Source organism: Lissotriton helveticus, chromosome 5_1 (genome assembly GCF_964261635.1).
Source record: "Lissotriton helveticus chromosome 5_1, aLisHel1.1, whole genome shotgun sequence".
Classification (NCBI taxonomy): domain Eukaryota; kingdom Metazoa; phylum Chordata; class Amphibia; order Caudata; family Salamandridae; genus Lissotriton; species Lissotriton helveticus.
In genome coordinates, this window is record NC_136065.1 from 603,350,927 (window position 1) to 603,372,397 (window position 21,471).

The window sequence follows — 21,471 nt, forward strand, 5'->3', positions numbered from 1 at the left end:
GATGATTTTTGGTGAAAATATTTTATTTTAATTTTATTTATTTTTTATTTTCAAAGTTTTATTTAGCACTGGCTAGATCCGGAGGTATCAGAGCGCTTTACATGAGGATCAGCGAGTTACAGGATACATTGTTATATCAGTTGAATCAGCGAGTTACATGTTACATAGTTATATCAATTTGAATCAAAGAATCACAGGGGGAGGGAAGGAGACACGAACAGGGAGATGAGGAAAAACAATGTCAGATGACCGGCTGGGGTAGGAGACGGGCCAAGGGGCCAGACTACTCTATAGCTGTATAGGACAGCTCCACCGGGCATCGGCCAAGGTTGCTCGAGCTCTGCGGTAGGTAAAAACAGTTTACGGGTCCGCCCAGGGGGCGTCGTCATAGTTCTATCAAAGGGGGAGAGAAAGACACAAAAACGTGGAGACAAGGAAAAACAGTTTCAGATGACCGGCGGCTGGGTAGGTGACGGCCAAGGGGCCAGACTCCTCTATTGCTGGATAGGACAGCTCCACCGGGCATTGGCCAAGGTATTGCAAAAAAAGGTTGGAGACCGCGTGGTATAGTACATAATTCAACAAATGATGAAAGCAAACTCCAAGAACATAAGCAGCATGTTAATGTCGATAACATATAATTGGACGTGGCAGCAGATAAATAGTTAAAAGAATATGAAGGGAGATAGAGAAGCTTTGAAATGTGAATGGAAGACAGGTGCGATAAGCGGCTTTGAGAAGGACAACAATTGGGGTTTCTAGTTGTTTACAAGCAGCAGGGTGCTAAAAATCACAATGTGAGTCTTAATGAAAAGCACACCGGGGAGAGATCACTGTCCCGGAGCTACTGCACTTGCTGTACCAATGGAAGCCATACTCTAGGAAATTGCTGGGGCAAAGCAGGCTATGGATGAGAGAGGAACCTATAAATGGGTGAAATGAAACACTGATCTAGGTTCAATGGGTTTGTGTAGGACATTGTGCCACTGCCGCACAAATGGGAGATACAGTCTACTAAGTTTCCTGGTGGCATTGTGTTAGACCTGTCTGGATTTTTTGCGTAGTCCCTCCTCATTATTATTTATTTTGTCCCCTTTTTGCCCCTCATACCCTTAATAATTTTTGTGTCTACTACTTTTTATAGGTGTTGGTCAAGGGGATAGGTGTTTTTTTTTCCCCTCATAATCTTTTACCTCAGGCCCAGAGGCCTGTTCTGACAGGGAAAGTTGGAACCACAAAATGGTGGCTACCAACTGCCCTAACTGCCAAGCCCAGGACTTACCCATAGACCAGTATAGGGCATTCCAGAACCTTCTGGTCCATTCTGGACCACTGAGGGGCAGCCTATATAAGGCGGAATGCGGGGCAGCCATTTTGTCTACCTGTGGAAGTCAGCTGGAGGACAGGCTGTAGCTAAGGGTGGGAAAAGGTTAGACATAGGGTTGACCTCCTGGACTGGGAAGCTGCCTTATCGATCCACCCCACTACTCCCCTCTTGGTTACTTGTCCTGGCCCCGCTGTTGAGGGTTACTGGAGACCCTGGGCGCCTAGCTTGCCCCTTGTCTAAATAATATAGGGGAAGTCTTCAGGAGAAGGAGACTGCAGTGCTGCGGTGCGCAGTCCTCTGCCCAGCAGAGAGAGAGGCTCTTTTTGAGCAGTGTTCAGTAGAGGTAGGGGTAAATCCTTGTGGCCCCCCCTCGTGCAGTGGACATCTGTATCCTGCCACTGGCTGCCTGGACTTTCTTTAGTGGCAGAACCTCCCCCCCCCCCAGAGTTCATCACTTACTGGCTGGGGCGAAATCTAGTGGTGGAGAGGAGCCATCCTTAAAAGAGGCGGAAGCAGGGTAAGGCTGAGTAAAGTGACCCCCAAGCCTGCGCTGGTAGAATAGCGCTGGATTAGCGCTGAGGTCGCTGGAACTGTGAGGAGAGGTAGCGAGGCCGTCGCTGGACGCAGGCGCCGTCCTGTGGGGAATTCCCTGGTCCCAGTGTGTGAGAAGAGTGAGGGCGTAGTGTTCATGCCAGGCGCCAGCGCGCTCATTCCCCACTGAACTGGGGACTGCCTTGTAGGAGGGGCCGAGGACTGAGCAGGCCCGGTGCGGAGTCGCTTTACCCCCGCGCATGCGCGGAAGAGGCCGTGTGTGGAAGTCGACGACGTCCGCGTCTGAGGAGAGCCGAGAGGAGGAGGCGGTTTGGACGAGTGGCTGGGACCGATTCGAGCACCGAGGGACAGATCCTTGACGGTGAGGAGCAGCCCTGTTGCGAGGCTGCATCACCGTGTCAGCGCTTCGGTTCTGCCTCTGGGAAGGTCTCCGCTCCTCTGTGAGGGGGCGGGGAGGCCGAACAGGAGAGGAGAAGCGTCTTGAGGCCCAGAGGGTGAGCGGAGGATCCGCCTGCTGGCCACCCTCGCAAGTAAGCAGGGAGGAGTGAGGGGTGGCGAGGGAGAGCTGGTTAGGCCTCCTGATCGTCTGGTTTCCTCCCCACACTGGGTGAAACTAAAAGAGAGGAGGAGGGTGGAGAGCCTGGAAAACGAGGGGCTTAACTGTTAAAAAACTGACTATCTCAAGAAGCCTGGTTACCTGAGGGGTGCAAAGAATATAAAAGTTCCAATCAACTCCTGGCTCTTGACAATTAATGACAGCTTGCCCCCTCTGATGGAGTAGAGTTTCTGAGAAGCAAAGTAAAAGCACATTGCATAGTTAACTGTCCTAGGAAATTAGAAGGGTTACCTACCAGACATGGTTATGGAGCATGTTTAACTATTGGAATTAATTAATGACTTGCATAGCAGTTTAAAAGTATTATTGCTATTACTGAGACCAGTTGTAGAGTATAGGTCATATTTAGAAACTTTGCCTAATTAAATGCTAGAAACTCTAGTAATGTAAAGTTGATGATTTAAGCTAGCACCTTGTCAGAGACTGTATTAATTTCCTGATTAATAAGTATTGTGCTTTCATCTCCAAAAGGAAATCTGCATAAGATGTCAATTTAGTAACTGTGAAAGACTAAGAATATTTACAAGTTGAATGTATTGAGTTGTAATTCCGTTTCCACAGACAAACAAGTGTTATAATTTCTCCTGAACTAAGTGTAAATTTTCCTGTGTGAATACTGAGAGCTAAACCAAAGAGAATCTTATTTTTATAAAACAACTCATATTTTCCTAACAAGTCGGTGTAGTGTCCTTTTTAAGTGCTATTGCGTGGGTTTACTGCTGGGTGGTCTGCAACCTTCACACTGTGCCTCTAGAATTGCATGTCTTACCCCTAGGCCAGGCTACCCTAGGTGACCTGGCATCTCAGGTTCTAACATTTGGTGCCTAGCGGTGGGATACTGACTTGGTTGCAGCTACTCATTAGTAATTCAACGCAATACACTGACCTACACCAGGAGTTTTCACCTTGCAGCCCTCCTAATTTGAATTTAGTTTTTTCTAAATTTATTTCTGGTGGTGGGTGGAGGTTAACCTCAGGTCACTTCTTGGTTTTCTCCTGTGTGTTGATTTTATTCCATAGTGAAAGATGGAATTGAATTTTAAAGAGCTAGAAGCCAATACTGTGGCCCAACTCAGAGAATGGTGTCAGCAACAAGGGGTATTCTTTAATAAAGGTGCCAAGAAAGGCGAGTTGCTGACAAGCATAAGGGCATGGGTGGAAGCTCATTTAAGGGAGGAACCAGAAACTGAAGAGAGTGACGGGGACACTGTCCTTGAGACTGCAATGTTGAACCAAGCTGGAAGGGGGAATCTGCTGACAGGTCCCAGGATACCTTCGAGGGCGAGCAGCAGCGTCTCAGACAGGGGTTTAACTGACGCCGAGCTAGAAGATAGGAGGGAGGAGAGGAGGATGAAGTTGGAATTAGCTAGGATGGAGATGGAAAGGGAGGAAAGGAGGTTAGCCCATGAGCGAACCATCAAAGAGATGGACCTACAAGCCTTAATACAAAGGCCTCCCAATCCGGATAATGGTGGCAGCGAAAATAAAGTGAACACCAGGGAACCCAGACCCTATTTACCCAAAGATGTCATCGCTAGTTACACCCCAGGAGATGACATTGCCAAATGGCTGGCCGCCTACGAAGTTTCTTTAAGGGCTCATGGGATCTTAGAAACTCACTGGGGAGGTGGCCTGTATAAATACAGGCCCCCTGCTGGCAGAGACACCTTGTTAGCTCTGGAGCAGGATGAGCAAACCCACTACCCTACCATGAAGGTGGCACTGGTGAAGAAGTTTGGACTTACCCCTGAAAGGTACAGACAGAAATTTAGGGGAAGTCACAAACTGAGTACCCAGAATTGGGTAGACTTTTTAGACTACGCCAAGAAAGCTTTGGAGGGTTGGGTCAAGGGCAGCGAGGTGAAAGATTATGAGGGGCTGTACAATCTATTTTTGAAAGAACACCTCCTCGAGAAATGTTTTCCCGAGTTGCGCCAACACCTGGTGGACAGCAAGCTGACCGATCCCCGGAAGCTTGCAGAGGAGGCGGACACTTGGGCAAGTACCCGAGTGTCCTCAAAGGGGACTGGAGGGGATTCTCAAAAAGCCGGACAGGGCGCCCCCCAGAAGAAGGAGGGGGGAGATAAAAAGAAGGAGTTCTCCAAAGGTCCCCAAAATAATTTCCAAGGTAAGGGAGCAGGTTTCACCCCTAGGGCAAACCCGCCCAGAAACCCTAATCCTGGCCAAAGCCAGCAGCCAAGGGTTCTCCACTGTTTTGAATGTGGTGGTGTTGGACATTATAAGGGGGATGCCAGATGCCCAAAGAGACCACCCCCTCCCACCGGAGGAAAGTCACCGGGAGTAGCTAGTGTAGCGCTCGGGGAGGAGTTGCCCTTAGATAAGGGGGGTGAGTGGGCGGGTGTCACCTTAGTGTCCCTGGGAGAGCGGGAGATGGTTCCAAAGATCCAGGTGCCCCCAAATACTACAAAGTATGGGCAATGGGTTACCATCAATGGCCAAAGAGGGGAGGCTCTGAGAGATACAGGAGCCAGTATGACTATGGTGAGAAGTCAACTGGTGTCTCCAGAGCAGGTTGTTCCTAATGTACTCCACCCCGCCGCGATGGCTGACGGCAGAATGGGCCACTATCCAGTGGCTGAGGTTCCCTTTGAGTGGGAAGGGGTTGCAGGTTCACTTCGAGTTGCCGTAAGCCCTGCCGTGCCAGTTGATTGTCTGTTGGGGAATGACATGGAGCACAACACTTGGAGAGAGGTGGAATACCGGACGCATTCTGCGATGCTGGGTACACCTGACTGGGCCTGTGTAAGCACACGGTCTGCGACTGCCCGGAGAGGGAGTTCGCCTGGGTTGGAGCCTGGAACAATGGCCCAATCCGCTGCCAAAAAGGGACAGACTCGGAGACAGGGACAGCCTGCTTCGGCTTCCACACCCCATGTGACAGATCGGCCACCTGCGGTGGTAGGCCAGGAGTCCATGGAGGGGGGAGTAGACTCTCTGGAGGATTTACCCATCCCTGCTGAATGGCATGTGGAGGGAGGACCTACCAGAGAGGAATTCTGTAAGGGGCAGAGGGAGTGCCCTACCCTTGAGGGACTGAGGCGTCAGGCTGAAGCCCAGGCAGCAGGAGACGCTACGGGACACCACCATATTTACTGGGAGGATGGACTCCTCTACAGTGAACCCAAGGTACCCCTACCTGGCTCATCAAGGGCCTTGGTGGTCCCGCAGCAATACCGAGCCTTTCTGCTGGAATTGGCTCATGCGATACCACTGGCAGGACACTTAGGCCAGGACAAGACCTTTGCACGGCTTGTCCTCCACTTCTACTGGCCTCAGATGAAAGTGGCGTCCAACACATACTGTAGGACATGTGTATCCTGCCAGGCCAGTGGGAAAACAGGGGTGAAGCTAAAGGCTCCCCTGGAACCACTTCCAGTCGTTAGCACCCCCTTTGAAAGGGTGGGCATCGACATTGTAGGGCCATTGGATCCACCAACAACAGCTGGTCACAGGTTTATCCTGGTTCTGGTGGATCATGCCACACGGTACCCAGAGGCCATCCCTCTGAGGACTGTTACTGCACCTGTGGTGGCTAGGGCCCTGATGGGAATCTTTACCCGTGTAGGATTCCCCAAGGAGGTTGTGTCCGACAGGGGGACTAACTTCCTGTCAGCTTACATGCGGACAATGTGGAAGGAGTGTGGAGTGACCTACCGGTTCACCACTCCTTATCACCCCCAGTCCAATGGACTGGTTGAGAGGTTTAATAAGACCCTGAAGGGCATGATAAGAAGTCTGCCGGAGAGCTTACGGAGGAAGTGGGACGTCCTCCTGCCTTGCTTGCTGTTCTCTTACAGAGAGGTGCCGCAGAAGGGAGTGGGCTTCAGCCCTTTTGAATTGTTGTATGGGCACCCTGTGCGTGGGCCTCTCAGCCTGGTGAAGGATGGATGGGAGAAGTCTCCCAGAAAACCTCCTCAGGATGTGGTGAGCTACATGCTGGCCTTCAGAAGCCAGATGGCCAAGTTGTGGAAGCAGGCTTCTGACAACTTGGAGGCCAGTCAGGCAGTCATGAAGGAATGGTACGACCAAAATGCTCACCCGGTGGAGTTGGAGCCTGGCCAGAAAGTATGGGTGATGGAACCTGGAGAGCTAAGTGCCCTTCAAGATCGTTGGACAGGCCCATTTGAGGTGTTGGAGAAGAAGGGTAAGGCCACTTACTTGGTGGATCTTAAGACCCCGCGACAGCCCCTACGGGTGCTGCATGCCAATCGCCTCAAACCCCACCATGAGAGGCCAGAGGTCATCCTGATGTTGGTGACTGATGGTGCTGAGGAAGCAGAAAGCGAGCCTCTCCCGGATCTCTTTTCATCCCAAGAGAAGGATGGGTCGGTGGAGGGAGTGATTCTCTCCCCATCCCGAACTCCTGAGCAACGAGAGGATTGCCGCCAGGTATTGGAGCAGTACTCTTCGCTGTTCTCCCTTGTCCCGGGAAGAACCCACCTGTGTACCCATGATGTGGACACAGGAGACAGCCCCCCAGTGAAGTCCAAGACCTACAGGCTGTCGGACAAGGTGAAGGCTAGCATCCATGGCGAGGTTGCCAAGATGCTGGAGCTAGGAGTGATAGAACCTTCCAACAGCCCTTGGTCCAGTCCGGTGGTGCTAGTCCCAAAAGCCGCCCCACCGGGCACCACACCAGAACTGAGGTTCTGTGTGGATTTCCGAGGACTGAACTCAGTTACAAAGACTGATGCTCATCCAATCCCTAGGGCGGATGAGTTAATTGACCGGCTAGGAGCTGCCCAATATCTGAGTACCTTTGACCTCACTTCAGGGTACTGGCAGATCTCCTTGACAGATGGAGCAAAGGAAAGGTCAGCCTTCTCCACGCCTGAGGGACACTTCCAGTTCTGTGTGATGCCCTTTGGGCTCAAGAACGCCCCTGCCACATTTCAGCGACTGGTGAACCAGGTCCTCTCTGGAATGGAGAGTTTCTCTGCTGCCTACCTGGATGACATTGCTGTCTTCAGTAGCAGTTGGGAGGACCATTTGCAACATTTGCAAGCAGTTCTCCAGGCCCTGAAAAAGGCTGGATTGACAATCAAGGCCAGCAAATGCCAGATTGGGCAGGGGTCGGTTGTGTACCTTGGACACTTGGTGGGTAGGGGGTCAGTGCAGCCCCTACAGGCGAAGATTGAGGCAATCATGGCCTGGGAACCCCCCAAGACACAGACTGAGGTCCGAGCTTTCCTGGGCCTCACAGGTTACTACCGTCGCTTTGTGAAGGGGTATGGCACTATTGTAGCGCCCCTCACAGAGCTCACCTCCAGGAAACAACCTCGACGGGTAGTTTGGACAAAGGCTTGTCAGCAAGCCTTTGAAAAGTTGAAGCAGGCCATGTGTGTAGCACCGGTCCTGAAGGCTCCCGATTTCTCCAAGGAGTTCATTGTCCAAACAGATGCATCAGAACATGGCATTGGGGCAGTGTTATCGCAACTAAATGAAGAGGGCCTGGATCAGCCTGTAGTCTTCTTATCCAGGAGACTGCTTCCCCGGGAACAGAAGTGGAGTGCAATTGAGAGGGAAGCTTTTGCGGTGGTGTGGGCTCTGAAGAAGCTGCGGCCATACCTCTTTGGCTCGCACTTCCTGGTTCAGACTGACCACCGCCCCCTTCGTTGGCTGATGCAAATGAAGGGGGAAAATCCCAAGCTGTTGAGGTGGTCCATCTCCCTACAGGGAATGGACTTCCGGGTGGAACATCGGCCTGGAGTGGACCACGCCAATGCAGATGGTCTCTCCAGGTATTTCCGCCTTAGTGATGAGGACTCCCAAGGGGTTGGGTAGTTCTCCCCACTTTCAGCTGGGGGGGACGCGTGTTAGACCTGTCTGGATTTTTTGCGTAGTCCCTCCTCATTATTATTTATTTTGTCCCCTTTTTGCCCCTCATACCCTTAATAATTTTTGTGTCTACTACTTTTTATAGGTGTTGGTCAAGGGGATAGGTGTTTTTTTCCCCTCATAATCTTTTACCTCAGGCCCAGAGGCCTGTTCTGACAGGGAAAGTTGGAACCACAAAATGGTGGCTACCAACTGCCCTAACTGCCAAGCCCAGGACTTACCCATAGACCAGTATAGGGCATTCCAGAACCTTCTGGTCCATTCTGGACCACTGAGGGGCAGCCTATATAAGGCGGAATGCGGGGCAGCCATTTTGTCTACCTGTGGAAGTCAGCTGGAGGACAGGCTGTAGCTAAGGGTGGGAAAAGGTTAGACATAGGGTTGACCTCCTGGACTGGGAAGCTGCCTTATCGATCCACCCCACTACTCCCCTCTTGGTTACTTGTCCTGGCCCCGCTGTTGAGGGTTACTGGAGACCCTGGGCGCCTAGCTTGCCCCTTGTCTAAATAATATAGGGGAAGTCTTCAGGAGAAGGAGACTGCAGTGCTGCGGTGCGCAGTCCTCTGCCCAGCAGAGAGAGAGGCTCTTTTTGAGCAGTGTTCAGTAGAGGTAGGGGTAAATCCTTGTGGCCCCCCCTCGTGCAGTGGACATCTGTATCCTGCCACTGGCTGCCTGGACTTTCTTTAGTGGCAGAACCTTTCCCCCCCCCCCCAGAGTTCATCACTTACTGGCTGGGGCGAAATCTAGTGGTGGAGAGGAGCCATCCTTAAAAGAGGCGGAAGCAGGGTAAGGCTGAGTAAAGTGACCCCCAAGCCTGCGCTGGTAGAATAGCGCTGGATTAGCGCTGAGGTCGCTGGAACTGTGAGGAGAGGTAGCGAGGCCGTCGCTGGACGCAGGCGCCGTCCTGTGGGGAATTCCCTGGTCCCAGTGTGTGAGAAGAGTGAGGGCGTAGGGTTCATGCCAGGCGCCAGCGCGCTCATTCCCCACTGAACTGGGGACTGCCTTGTAGGAGGGGCCGAGGACTGAGCAGGCCCGGTGCGGAGTCGCTTTACCCCCGCGCATGCGCGGAAGAGGCCGTGTGTGGAAGTCGACGACGTCCGCGTCTGAGGAGAGCCGAGAGGAGGAGGCGGTTTGGACGAGTGGCTGGGACCGATTCGAGCGCCGAGGGACAGATCCTTGACGGTGAGGAGCAGCCCTGTTGCGAGGCTGCATCACCGTGTCAGCGCTTCGGTTCTGCCTCTGGGAAGGTCTCCGCTCCTCTGTGAGGGGGCGGGGAGGCCGAACAGGAGAGGAGAAGCGTCTTGAGGCCCAGAGGGTGAGCGGAGGATCCGCCTGCTGGCCACCCTCGCAAGTAAGCAGGGAGGAGTGAGGGGTGGCGAGGGAGAGCTGGTTAGGCCTCCTGATCGTCTGGTTTCCTCCCCACACTGGGTGAAACTAAAAGAGAGGAGGAGGGTGGAGAGCCTGGAAAACGAGGGGCTTAACTGTTAAAAAACTGACTATCTCAAGAAGCCTGGTTACCTGAGGGGTGCAAAGAATATAAAAGTTCCAATCAACTCCTGGCTCTTGACAATTAATGACAGCTTGCCCCCTCTGATGGAGTAGAGTTTCTGAGAAGCAAAGTAAAAGCACATTGCATAGATAACTGTCCTAGGAAATTAGAAGGGTTACCTACCAGACATGGTTATGGAGCATGTTTAACTATTGGAATTAATTAATGACTTGCATAGCAGTTTAAAAGTATTATTGCTATTACTGAGACCAGTTGTAGAGTATAGGTCATATTTAGAAACTTTGCCTAATTAAATGCTAGAAACTCTAGTAATGTAAAGTTGATGATTTAAGCTAGCACCTTGTCAGACACTGTATTAATTTCCTGATTAATAAGTATTGTGCTTTCATCTCCAAAAGGAAATCTGCATAAGATGTCAATTTAGTAACTGTGGAAGACTAAGAATATTTACAAGTTGAATGTATTGAGTTGTAATTCCGTTTCCACAGACAAACAAGTGTTATAATTTCTCCTGAACTAAGTGTAAATTTTCCTGTGTGAATACTGAGAGCTAAACCAAAGAGAATCTTATTTTTATAAAACAACTCATATTTTCCTAACAAGTCGGTGTAGTGTCCTTTTTAAGTGCTATTGCGTGGGTTTACTGCTGGGTGGTCTGCAACCTTCACACTGTGCCTCTAGAATTGCATGTCTTACCCCTAGGCCAGGCTACCCTAGGTGACCTGGCATCTCAGGTTCTAACACATTGCATCTGCTGCATGAATTGCAAGCACACCCCCAGAAATTCAGGTGCAAAAGCTAGGGGCGGGAGAGGTATGTTGAGGAGCCTTATCAGACCAGAGATGGGTGTAGCCAAATATAAAACCTAAGTGCTCATTGTGGCAGGCAGTGGGTGATGGCCCCCTAGTGCATGGAAGGAAATGGGCTTTGGTTCCTGTTTAAAAAAAAGAAGAAGCATTAATTTGGGTTTAATAGGTCCCCGAGGCCACTGTGCCCTTGTGACACTGCATCTGCTGCACGAATCGAAAGCACACCCACTGAAGTGCAGGTGCAAAGGGAAAGGATGGGAGACTGCGAGGCATCACAGAAGAAAGTGACGGTGGTTTTAGAAGGAGCAATGAAATATTTCAAAAAGAATGCAGTGGTGTAGCCAGTAAATCACGGGCACGGGGCTAATGAACACACAATGAAGCCTTGGCTCAGTAAGTGTAGTTTTATAGGGAAGGGGCAGGAAGGCAGAGGCATGGTATTTGAGGATGGGGGCTCGGAAAAACATACTTTGTTAGGTGTTTAAGTAAAGGATGCAGCTGTGAATGAGCATAGTTTGTAATTTAGAGGAGGCTGGAAGGGCATGAAGGATGGAGTGTAACTGGCATAGTGCATGATTCAACAAATGGTGAAAGTAAAGACCCGGGGCCTAATTTATGAGGCTGTGCATCACTTTTGCGCTGCCGGTGCCTCACTTTTTGTGATGCACCAGTGGCGTAATAAATGCGCCTTGTTGCGCCATATTTACAAAGTGACACATCTAGGTAGATGCGTCACTTTGTAAACCCCTGCGCCACATTATACCTGCGCCAGGTATAATGTATGCAAGGGGGGCGTATTGACGCAAGAAAGGGTCGTAGAAGTGACCCAGTGAAATCTATGTGATTTCACTGCGCCACTTCTAGGACACAAATGCGTCAATTTCTTACGCCTGCCTCACAGCAGGCGTAAGACTGACGCAGACCCTTTCACATGGGGCTTGCACCATGTGAAAGGATACATTGCTGGAGTTGCGTCACTTTTGTGACACACTACAGCAATGCGCCACTTTTGTGCCATACAGATACGTCAGAAATACTGACGTATCTGTAACTCCTTGCGCAATGATGCGTCATACTGTAAATATGACGCATCATTGGTGGTGCAAGGAGGGCGCAGTGAAAAGTGACGCATCGCTGTTTTCACGCAGCGATGCGTCACTTTTCATAAATGAGGCCCCAGGAACATAAGCACCATGTGAATGTCTATTGGTGGTTTGTCGCTTATAGGTAGCAAGCCTGCTAAAAAGTACAACAACTTGGGCATGTTGTGGCGAAAAGCACACAGGAGATACAACTGTCCTAGTGCCACTGCAACTGCTTCACCAAAAATATACTTCCTTGAAAATGCAGAGGGTAGGGACAGGAGGTGAGGAATATGTGTATGGGCGAAATGAAGCAATCGAGGTTCTATGTGTTTGTGTAGGGGACTGTCACTGCACAAGTGGGTGCTACGGTCCAGCAAGTAGCTCCAGACAGGTGACAGAGCGTTGTTGGGGGTGGGTGGACAATGAAGAAGGGTGATGGGTGGTGCTGTTAAGGCAGCACAGGCCCGAAACCGCACAACGGAGTAAGGTACCAAATCTATGGGAGTGTGCAGTGGGGTAGGCAGTGTGTTGGCCCCTAGTGCAAGGAAGGAAATAGACTACTTGTCTCCTGTCTAAAATCCATAAAAGTATCAATAGTCTGGGTTCAATGGATCCCTGAGGCTTCACTGCCATGGTGACACCGCACTTACGGCATAAATAGAAAGTACGACCCTGGAAGTGCCAGTGCAAAAGTGTGGAAGGGGCGAGGGAGAGGCATGCTGAGAGGCCTTAAAAGACCAGTGATTGGGGTAGTTGTTACAGAAGGAGATGCAACATTTGTAGGGCACAACAAAAAGTGTGCAGTTAAATGGGCAGTGTCATGGGCTGTAGTGCAACTAAGGAAATGGGCTCCAGCATGGACTGTGAAATAAAGCAGGAATCAGGGCTGAATGTGTTTTCGGGTCATGGCGTGACTGCATCTGCTGCACGTGACATAAGGAAGCAACGGCTCGGTAAGCAAAGCCGCATAGGATACAAAAGGGAAAGAAATACAGGCAGACATGGTGTGCAGCGGGTGTCAGAGAACATGTTTATTTATTTATTTATTTATTTATTATGCAATTTATACCGCGCAGACTAAACCCGAAGGTATCAAGGCGCCTACCAAAAAGATCAAAATGCAGCGCACAACTACAAGTACGCGTGTACATAGAGACGGGTCTTCAGGGCAGATCTAAATGACTGTAGGGAGGAGAGAGACCTTAGTTCGAGCGGAAGAGCATTCCACCACTTTGGAGCCAAATAAGAAAAAGCCTTCCCACCCCATCTAGTTTTGCGAATATGCGGAACACAGAGAAGAAGTCTGTTTGAGGAGCGGAGGTTCCTGCCAGGATTATAGTGAGACAGAATGGATCCAATGCCCGTAGGGCTGCTTTTAGCCAGAGCCTTATAGACCATACACATGGTTTTAAAGACTATCTGATCTTCCATCGGAAGCCAATGAAACTGCTTCCTGGCCGAAGTGGCCGAGGCACATCGAGGTAGATCGAGAACATGTTGTTAGTTTTTGTAAAAAGGACAGACTGTGTTAGAGCATAGTTTTGATTGTTCAACGGACTGGAAGGGCAATAAGGATAATTATTAAAGCGCGTTTTGGTGTATTGCCGGGTCTATGCCATCTACCCCCCTGGAAAAAGCATGCAACGGATACTGTATGTAGGCTGTGCAAATCTGGTGAGGAGAATATTATTCATCTCCTGTGTCTCTGTTCTGACCTGAGAAATGAAAGAGTAACCGTATTAAGGAGTCTATTTAATGAAAGAGGGGTGAGAACTTTCAAACAGGCACTGATCCTGTCTTTCCTCAGACGATTTACCTTTGAACTCCGCTCTGGCAAAATTTTTAACGAAAGTGTGGAAAAAACTAGAACTCTACGAAACATAACATTTATAATTACTTTATACTCTGCCCTTTTAAAAAAAATGTATTGATTGCTTTGTAAAGGATTTTATCAAAAATACTTATTCATAGAAGATGTATTGCTTTTAAAAACGATTTGTTGCTATTTGAACTGTATATCATGGATTATTGCATGATTTTGTTTTATTGTAAGATTTTAATTAATCAAACAATAAAGGATACTTACTTACAATAAGGATGGACTGTAATATTGTATAGAACAGATTAAAAAAATGGGGATAGGAAGTGATAGAGCGCGCGAGGCCACCCGACCAATAGTTTTCGCCGTTTCCGGCTTCAGGGCCCATATACTTTTCAAATCACCATATACATCGATCAGGTGACTTCACGAGCTCTACCAATTTGGTGTGTGTGTGTTCCCTGCTACCAATTCTCAGTGCACCCGACTTACCATCCACCGATGCAGGTGCCTAATGACCACAATGAATCAGGGAGCTAGCTGTAAAGAAAAGCAGCAAAATACAAACCCAACCAATAACATTCAAAATACTGTGTAAATGATCACGGACAACTGGAAGTTTTAAAATGTTTATCTAAAGTTCAATATTTTCTTGCATGAGATACAGTAAATAAGGCAATCAATAACCAAGAAAATGTAAATCACATATGCATAAAGAAATAATGGCAGAGTAATCATCAAAGTACTAATAAAATGTAACGAGAAAAGATACTTATGCAAGTCAGTATTATCTAAAACAGTGATAGACTAAGTGTGTGTGATTATAGAAGAACTTATAATGAATAACACGCTTCACTTAAGGTGAAAGGGCCTTTGAACAACCTAGGCAACGAAGTTCTAGACCATATCAGGAAATGACACACTGCTATGCAAAATATAATTTCTAACAAATGAGAAGACATAGAAATAACTTTGCAAAATTTTAAATGACTTTCAATAGTTGCGGAAAGGCATGGAAAATATCACATTTGCAATGTTGAACTTTATTGAAGCAAAAGTTAGAAATTCAGAAGGTGCAAGAATTTCAAGAGATTTCGGAGCAGTATTTACCTAGAAAGGTGTGGAAACCAAACCCTGGCCACGGGTCAGTTAAAGTCAGGAAACCCTCAAGGAAGGATACCCCTCAAAGGACAGCAGGTGCAGAATGGACACCCAGGACAGGACAGGATACCCTCGGAATAAGAGTCAGGACAGGACCTCAGGACAGGACAGCAAACCCTCAGGACAGGACCCTCTTCAGGACAGGACCGGAACCCACAGTTAGGAAGCAACGCCTGCGCTCCACCCGCTCTGCAGATATCGATCAAGACCCCGATTGGGTCAGCGAACTCCCAGCTAAGTGCCTTGCCAGCACTTTAAGGTTCAGTAAAACCTTAGTCTATGGTCAAATTCGGACAGAGTGCTCCGCAGCTCTCTGTATTTTCAGTCACCTATTGAGTGCGTTGGGTCAGTGACAGGTCAGCTAAACCAGACAAGTCGGACGGTTCACTAGGTGAACCCAGGGTAGATATACAGTTTTGGGACAGTGTACCACCCCCCAATGTTGCAAAGTGTCAGAATCCCTCAATTTCGATTGGTCCTAAGGTAGGATTTGGGTAACACACCAATCACAATATGCGATTTGAAGCCTTCATTTACATATTTTGGGACCGCCTAGCATGTTTGGGTTCCCATGAGCTAACAGTAGCACATCTATACAATGTAACATATAAGAAGCCACATTCGCTGTTCTCGCAGGGCAGAGGTGACTTTCTCAGGAGCATCTCGCCCATCACTGCCAGCTGGCTATGTTCCATCAGCCAAGGTCCCTCGTGCTGCCGAATGTCGCACAGGCGCAGAAGGGACCTCCAATATGGCTCTCCTCTCACTCAGACCCCCATTGCCCGCGGTACATGAAAAGTAAGCGAAAACAAATTAATACATAATAATGTCATTATGAAAACACATCGCAGGGTTTGTACTTTTAACTCATCATCAAGAAATAAACTTATGCAATTTAAATGTTAGCTACATTTAGACGAAATACAAGAGCAGTGGCACGAGCAGTACCACATGATAAGCACAGCTATGAATTACGCATGCGCATAACTTTCCCTCCACTTCTGCAGACGCGTCAGGACACGTGAGTGTGGCTGACGCATGCGCAGTAACTAAAATACAAGCGGCGGCCATTTTTAGAGGACATGGATTAATTTCATTAGAAATACACATAGGCAAGCGTCTCAAACTTTACTCAATCTTAATATAAACGTTAGTAAAACATACACGGGTTACCTTATTACACATAAATGAGGTTCTTGATTTCGGCAAGCCGCAAAATATGCGAAGCTTTGCTTCATCAATCCCCTCTTTGATGATATCTACTATCATCATAAATTATAATGGAACCAGATGCCAACTTTCTTTCACACTTTATAAAGTTCTATTTCTTCCAGCAACCGTTCTAGCTTTTCTCTTTCAGTTTTAGCAGGGTGAGAAGTCTTCACCTTTTTGTATATCTGATCATTCACTTCCTCTAATTCAATCTCATCCACACTTCGTTTCACCCCTCTTGCATTAACCTCGTGCTTTCTGGTGCGCTTGCGGTATTTACAGCATAAGAAAATGGAAAGTATAATAAGACCTATAATACCAATAGGCATCAGAATTTTGAATAATAAGCTTTTACCTATGCCAGCAAGCCAATGACCTACATTTGAGAGACCATCTACCAGTCTCTTCCAGGCACTATCAACCTCGAGTGGTTTGAGTTCCTTTGCCAAATTAGTAATGTTTCGCACATATCTTTTGATCTGTACACTTTTGTCCGGAATATAAGTGCAACAATGTTGCGCCTTCAACATCCGGCAGACTCCGCCCTCTTTCGCTAATAAGGTGTCAAGAGCAAGTCGATTTTGTAAAACCATTGATCTGATCGCAACCATTTCAGTATTGACCAGCAGGAATCCATGAGCTGTTTCAGTAGACAGCACATCTACTATAGTAGACAATTTGCAAATTCTGTGAGTGTTCAGAACCACTCCCACTCCAGGTATCAGTGCACTGAAAATACTACCCATAATTTCACCTATACTTTCTCTTTTACTACGCACTAAGCCATTAGTATCTTCATTGCTTCCAGCTTTCCCATTCACATGGTATATTTTCGGGAAGACAATGCCAAAGTAGCAGCTTCCATACCAGTGATCCGGCAATTTGAAATAAGCCTTGTCCCCACAAATATAATAAATTCCAGGAAACACAGGCTCTGACCCATTTTTGAAACCCCAACCTCCAATTACCTTGTAATTATGTTCGCATTCACTGGAACCAATGAAAACATTATTATAATAGCTAGTCTTCTCGCGGTGAAGACATAGCTTGCCTTTCTTTTCAAAATCCAGCAACAGAGCAGGACCCGCTCCACCAGATGAGGTGCCTTCCATGTTTTCTGCCCATTTTGGCTTTTTCTGACTTTCGTCATTAGCCTTCTTCTGAATTTTAATTCTCCTTTTCTCTGCCATGTTCAGGAACATCTTTTCCTGCTCACGCAAAGAACAAGTCAAGTTATCTCTGTGTGCGTCTGCTATGTCAATGTTCCCTATAGTCAGAAAGTAGTCTCCCATATATCTTATGGTGTCAGTTTTGGTATGTACAGGATTCAAGTTCCCACGTATAGGTAGTTCAGAAAAGATCACGTCATTGTTAGAGTAATAATACTGTAACGGTCCCCTTTTGTAAAATAAACTAGCTAAAATGCTACAGGAAATTCCATAAGTTAATGGCAGATGATGGTATGTCACGCCTTCAGCCACCGAAGTAGGTAGCTTCATGCAGACATAGCAATCCTCAATTTCCATAGTCTCTACATAGTGTATTAACAAGTTTGCGAAAACATTTAAATGTGTCCTGTTCTTCATGCCATGATAATGTAGTCCTTTCTCATCTGATGCTTCTAAGTCTCGTTTAGTTTGTCTCAATGCTCTCTCATGTCTTTCTACACTCTGTGTTGTCAGCTCTTCACTGTCAGTATTTACAACTTCAGTAGGGACAATGTTAGTATCTTTACTTACAGCAAAGGGAATGAAAATTGTTAATCCTATCCAGATAACTATCAGTACTACTATACTACATATACACACCTTGCAACACGTCTTAAAACGGCTGCAACTAGGTCTACCATTCACTGTTGAATCAGACATTTTAGCTCAGAAGGAGTCTCTTGAACCCCTCTTTGTTGCTTTACACAATTAGCTTACTTTGTGCAAATTCACGGTGGCTCGTCTTCCTCTTCAGCTGAGTACTCTGGGACAGGTTCTCCGTCACTCACGTCAGTTATATCAAGATCTTCAAGCTCCTCCAAAACCAGTGTCCATTCAGGAGACTTGTACTTTTTGTTTTGTCTTTTTATTCGCTCACTCCTTCTTTTGGAAGAGTCTTCTTCCTGCTCTGCTATTCGAGCACTTCTTCTTGCTTCTGCACGTTTTTCTTCCACTGTCTTTATTCTTAGTCTTAGTCTTTTTACAAACCTAGGCTCAAGGTTGTTTCTTTTCTTTATTCTCTTAGTTGGTACTTGGACTTCACTTTCTTTTCTTCTTCTCTTGTTCTCTTTATCTTGTGGTAATTCTTCTCCACTTTCTTCTCCTACTTCCCTTATCTGACTAGTTCCAGGGCTAGCATCAAATTCTTCTGCCTGGTTGCTAATCTGGCCTTGTTCAGGAATATTTTGTTTTTGGCTTTTAATTGTCTCTGTTTCTGTTTCTGTTTCCTGAACCCGTTTTTCTAACTCTATCTGATCCTGTTCAAGCACTTCGATCTCTTGATTTTCTTCTGCTCGAACTATTACTCTATGTCTCGTCTGTCCCTTATCCACATCAGGAGTTAATGGAGGAGTATCGAACACTTGCTCTGTATCCGGCACTTGTTCAATATCAGGTATTTGTTCAGTCTCAGGTACCTGTTCAGTATCGTATACTTGTTCAGTCTTATTCACTGGATCTGTATCAATCACGTGCTCTGTCCCTGTCTGACCTTCTCCTTCCTCAGTTTTGATTTGGATCTCAAGTGGCTGAGGTTCTTCGCCTGTGCCTTGCTTTTCCTGACTAGTCCACTCTCTACCTTCACTAAGTCGTTCTCTTGTTCTGATAGGATCTTCGGTCAGATCAATCATCGGTATCCATTCTTCTGGCCATATGCTTGGCAGCTCGTCTTCAGCTACTCCTGGCTCAGTTTCCTGGACTTCTTCAGCAGGCTGGTTTCTTGGCAGTTCGCAGTCAACTACTCCTGGGCCAACGTCTGCTGTTCCTGCAACCTGACTGGTGCTGGGCTGCTCGTTGTCAGTTGCTACTGGTCTGGCTTCTTCAGGGTCCTCTGCTGGTTGCCCTGGTTCTTCAAATCCTTTGTCTGGCAATACCTTCTGGGTGTGTCCGGCGTGGATCCACTGGGGAACACCTGCGACTTTCACTGCAGTGGTTGTCACCAGGATTACTTGGCGCTTCTTTCCCCACCTGGGTGCCAGACAGCTTGATCGAGTGTGCTTCTTTATTTTGACCCAGTCTCCTGGAACCAAGTTGTGGAGAGGAGTCGTTGGATTAAGGATGCCGTCGTCTCCAATCTGGCGAGAGATAGAACGCACTTGGTCACCCAATCTTCTGCAGTATTCAAGCACCAAATCATCAGTAATACTCAACAGTTTGCTTCCTGGCACCCATGCTTGTCTCATCACTCTTCCCATAATGATTTCATGGGGACTTAGGCCTGTCTTGCGGTCTGGAACACTTCTTAGTCCCATCAGGACCAGGGGCAGGGCCTTCACCCAGTTCATGCCAGTAGCATCTGTCAGCTTTGCTAGTCTGTTTTTGATAGTTCCATTTACTTGTTCCACTATTCCAGAAGCCTCTGGATGGTATGCACAATGAAGTTTCTGCCTTATCCCAAAGGCCTTACACAGTTCAGCCATTATTTCATTGTGGAAATGTCCACCTTGGTCTGATTCAATAATGTATGGTATTCCGAACCTAGGTATCAGCTCTTTTAGTAAACACTTTGCTACTGTCAGTGCGTCACTCTTGGGAGTAGGGTAAGCTTCTACCCATTTTGAAAATACACAAACAATGACAAGGACATATCGTTTCCCTTCACAACGGGGCATGGTGATGAAATCAACCTGTATTTTTATAAAGGGGCCCCCTGACCTCCCAATCTTGCTCAGTTCAACCATGGTCCTCTTGCCTGGGTTCATCTGTTGACATGACAGGCACCTCTGGCAGAGGGACTCTGCTACCTTCCTGAATTTCTTGCTGTACCAAGTCTGTTGAAATACCAGAATCATGGCATCCCTACCAATGTGTGATCCTTCATGTATTAATCTTGCCATTGTGCCAAGCAAGTGTCGGGGTAACACAGGCATACCAGTTGGACCTATGATGACACCATCCACACGTCTCGGTCTACATCCATCCTCTTTCCATTTCTCTCTTTCTTGCCAAGGAGCCGACTCCTGCCACTCTCTCACCTCATCCCATGTAGGCACTTCCTCAAACACCTGAAGCTGGCAGCTGGTTCCTGGCCCCCCTCGTTTTGGATTTATAATATATCGATCTTTGGCACACCATTGAGCCACTCGATCAGCATAATCGTTTCCCAGTGATACTCTGTCCATGCTCCTTTGATGAGCAGCACATTTTACCACTGCCAGTTCTTTGGGCAACTGGATGGCCTCTAAAAGGTCATGAACAACCTTTGCATTCCGAATGGGAGTACCTGAGGAAGTCATGAATTCCCTCTGCATCCATAATTGGCCAAAGTCATGCACAACGCCATAACAGTACTGACTGTCAGTATACACTGTTATGCGTAAGTCCTTCCCAATTTTGCAAGCCATTATCATGGCTATCAATTCGGCTACTTGTGCAGACTTGATGTTATATAGATAACCTGCTTGTTCAATCTTTTCGAAAGACACTACTGCATAAGCAGCACTCAAGCCTCCTAATTCATGTCTTAGACAGGAACCATCCACAAATAGTTCTTTATCATGCTCCGGCAATGGTACTTCTTTTATGTCTGGGCGTGGCTTGGTACTGAACTCTGTCAGATCAATACAATCATGTTCATCATCATCCCTACCTTCCATTTCTGAGGGGTCAGGAAGTAAGGTGGCAGGGTTCAGAATACCGCACCTAACAATGTTTACATTTGCTGCGCCCACAAGAATCCTCTCGTATTTAGTCAGCCGACTAGGGGTGAGATACTGTGTTTTAGTTCTGGTCAATAGAATTACCACTCCATGTGAAACATAAACAGTCACAGGATGTCCCATGACAATGGACTCACTCTGTTCTAAACTTGCACAGGTAGCAGCTACTGCTTTTAGACAACCTGGTAACCCAGCAGCTACTGGGTCCAGTGTGGCAGAGAAATAGGCCACAGGCCTCCTGGTTGTGCCATGTTCTTGAGTCAGGACTGACAATGCGCAATTATCGCGAGTGTCACAGAAAAGGGCAAACTCTTTTGAATAATCTGGCATTCCCAATGCAGGGGCTGTACACAGACAGTTTTTCAGTCTTGTGAAAGCCATTAGACTTTCATCATCCCACTGTACAACATCTGGCATTCCTCTCGTGGTCATTTTTATCAAGGGCCTGGCTAAGGCTGCAAATCCCAGAATCCACTGCCTGCAGTACCCTAAAACACCCAGGAACATTCTGACTTCCTTTTGAGTACGGGGCAACTGCATCTTTTGAATTATTCTCACTCTTTCTGAAGTGACTTTTCTGACACCCTTTTCTATCTGGTGTCCCAGATATTTCACTGATTTCGCACAGAACTGTAGTTTGTCAGGGGACACTTTATG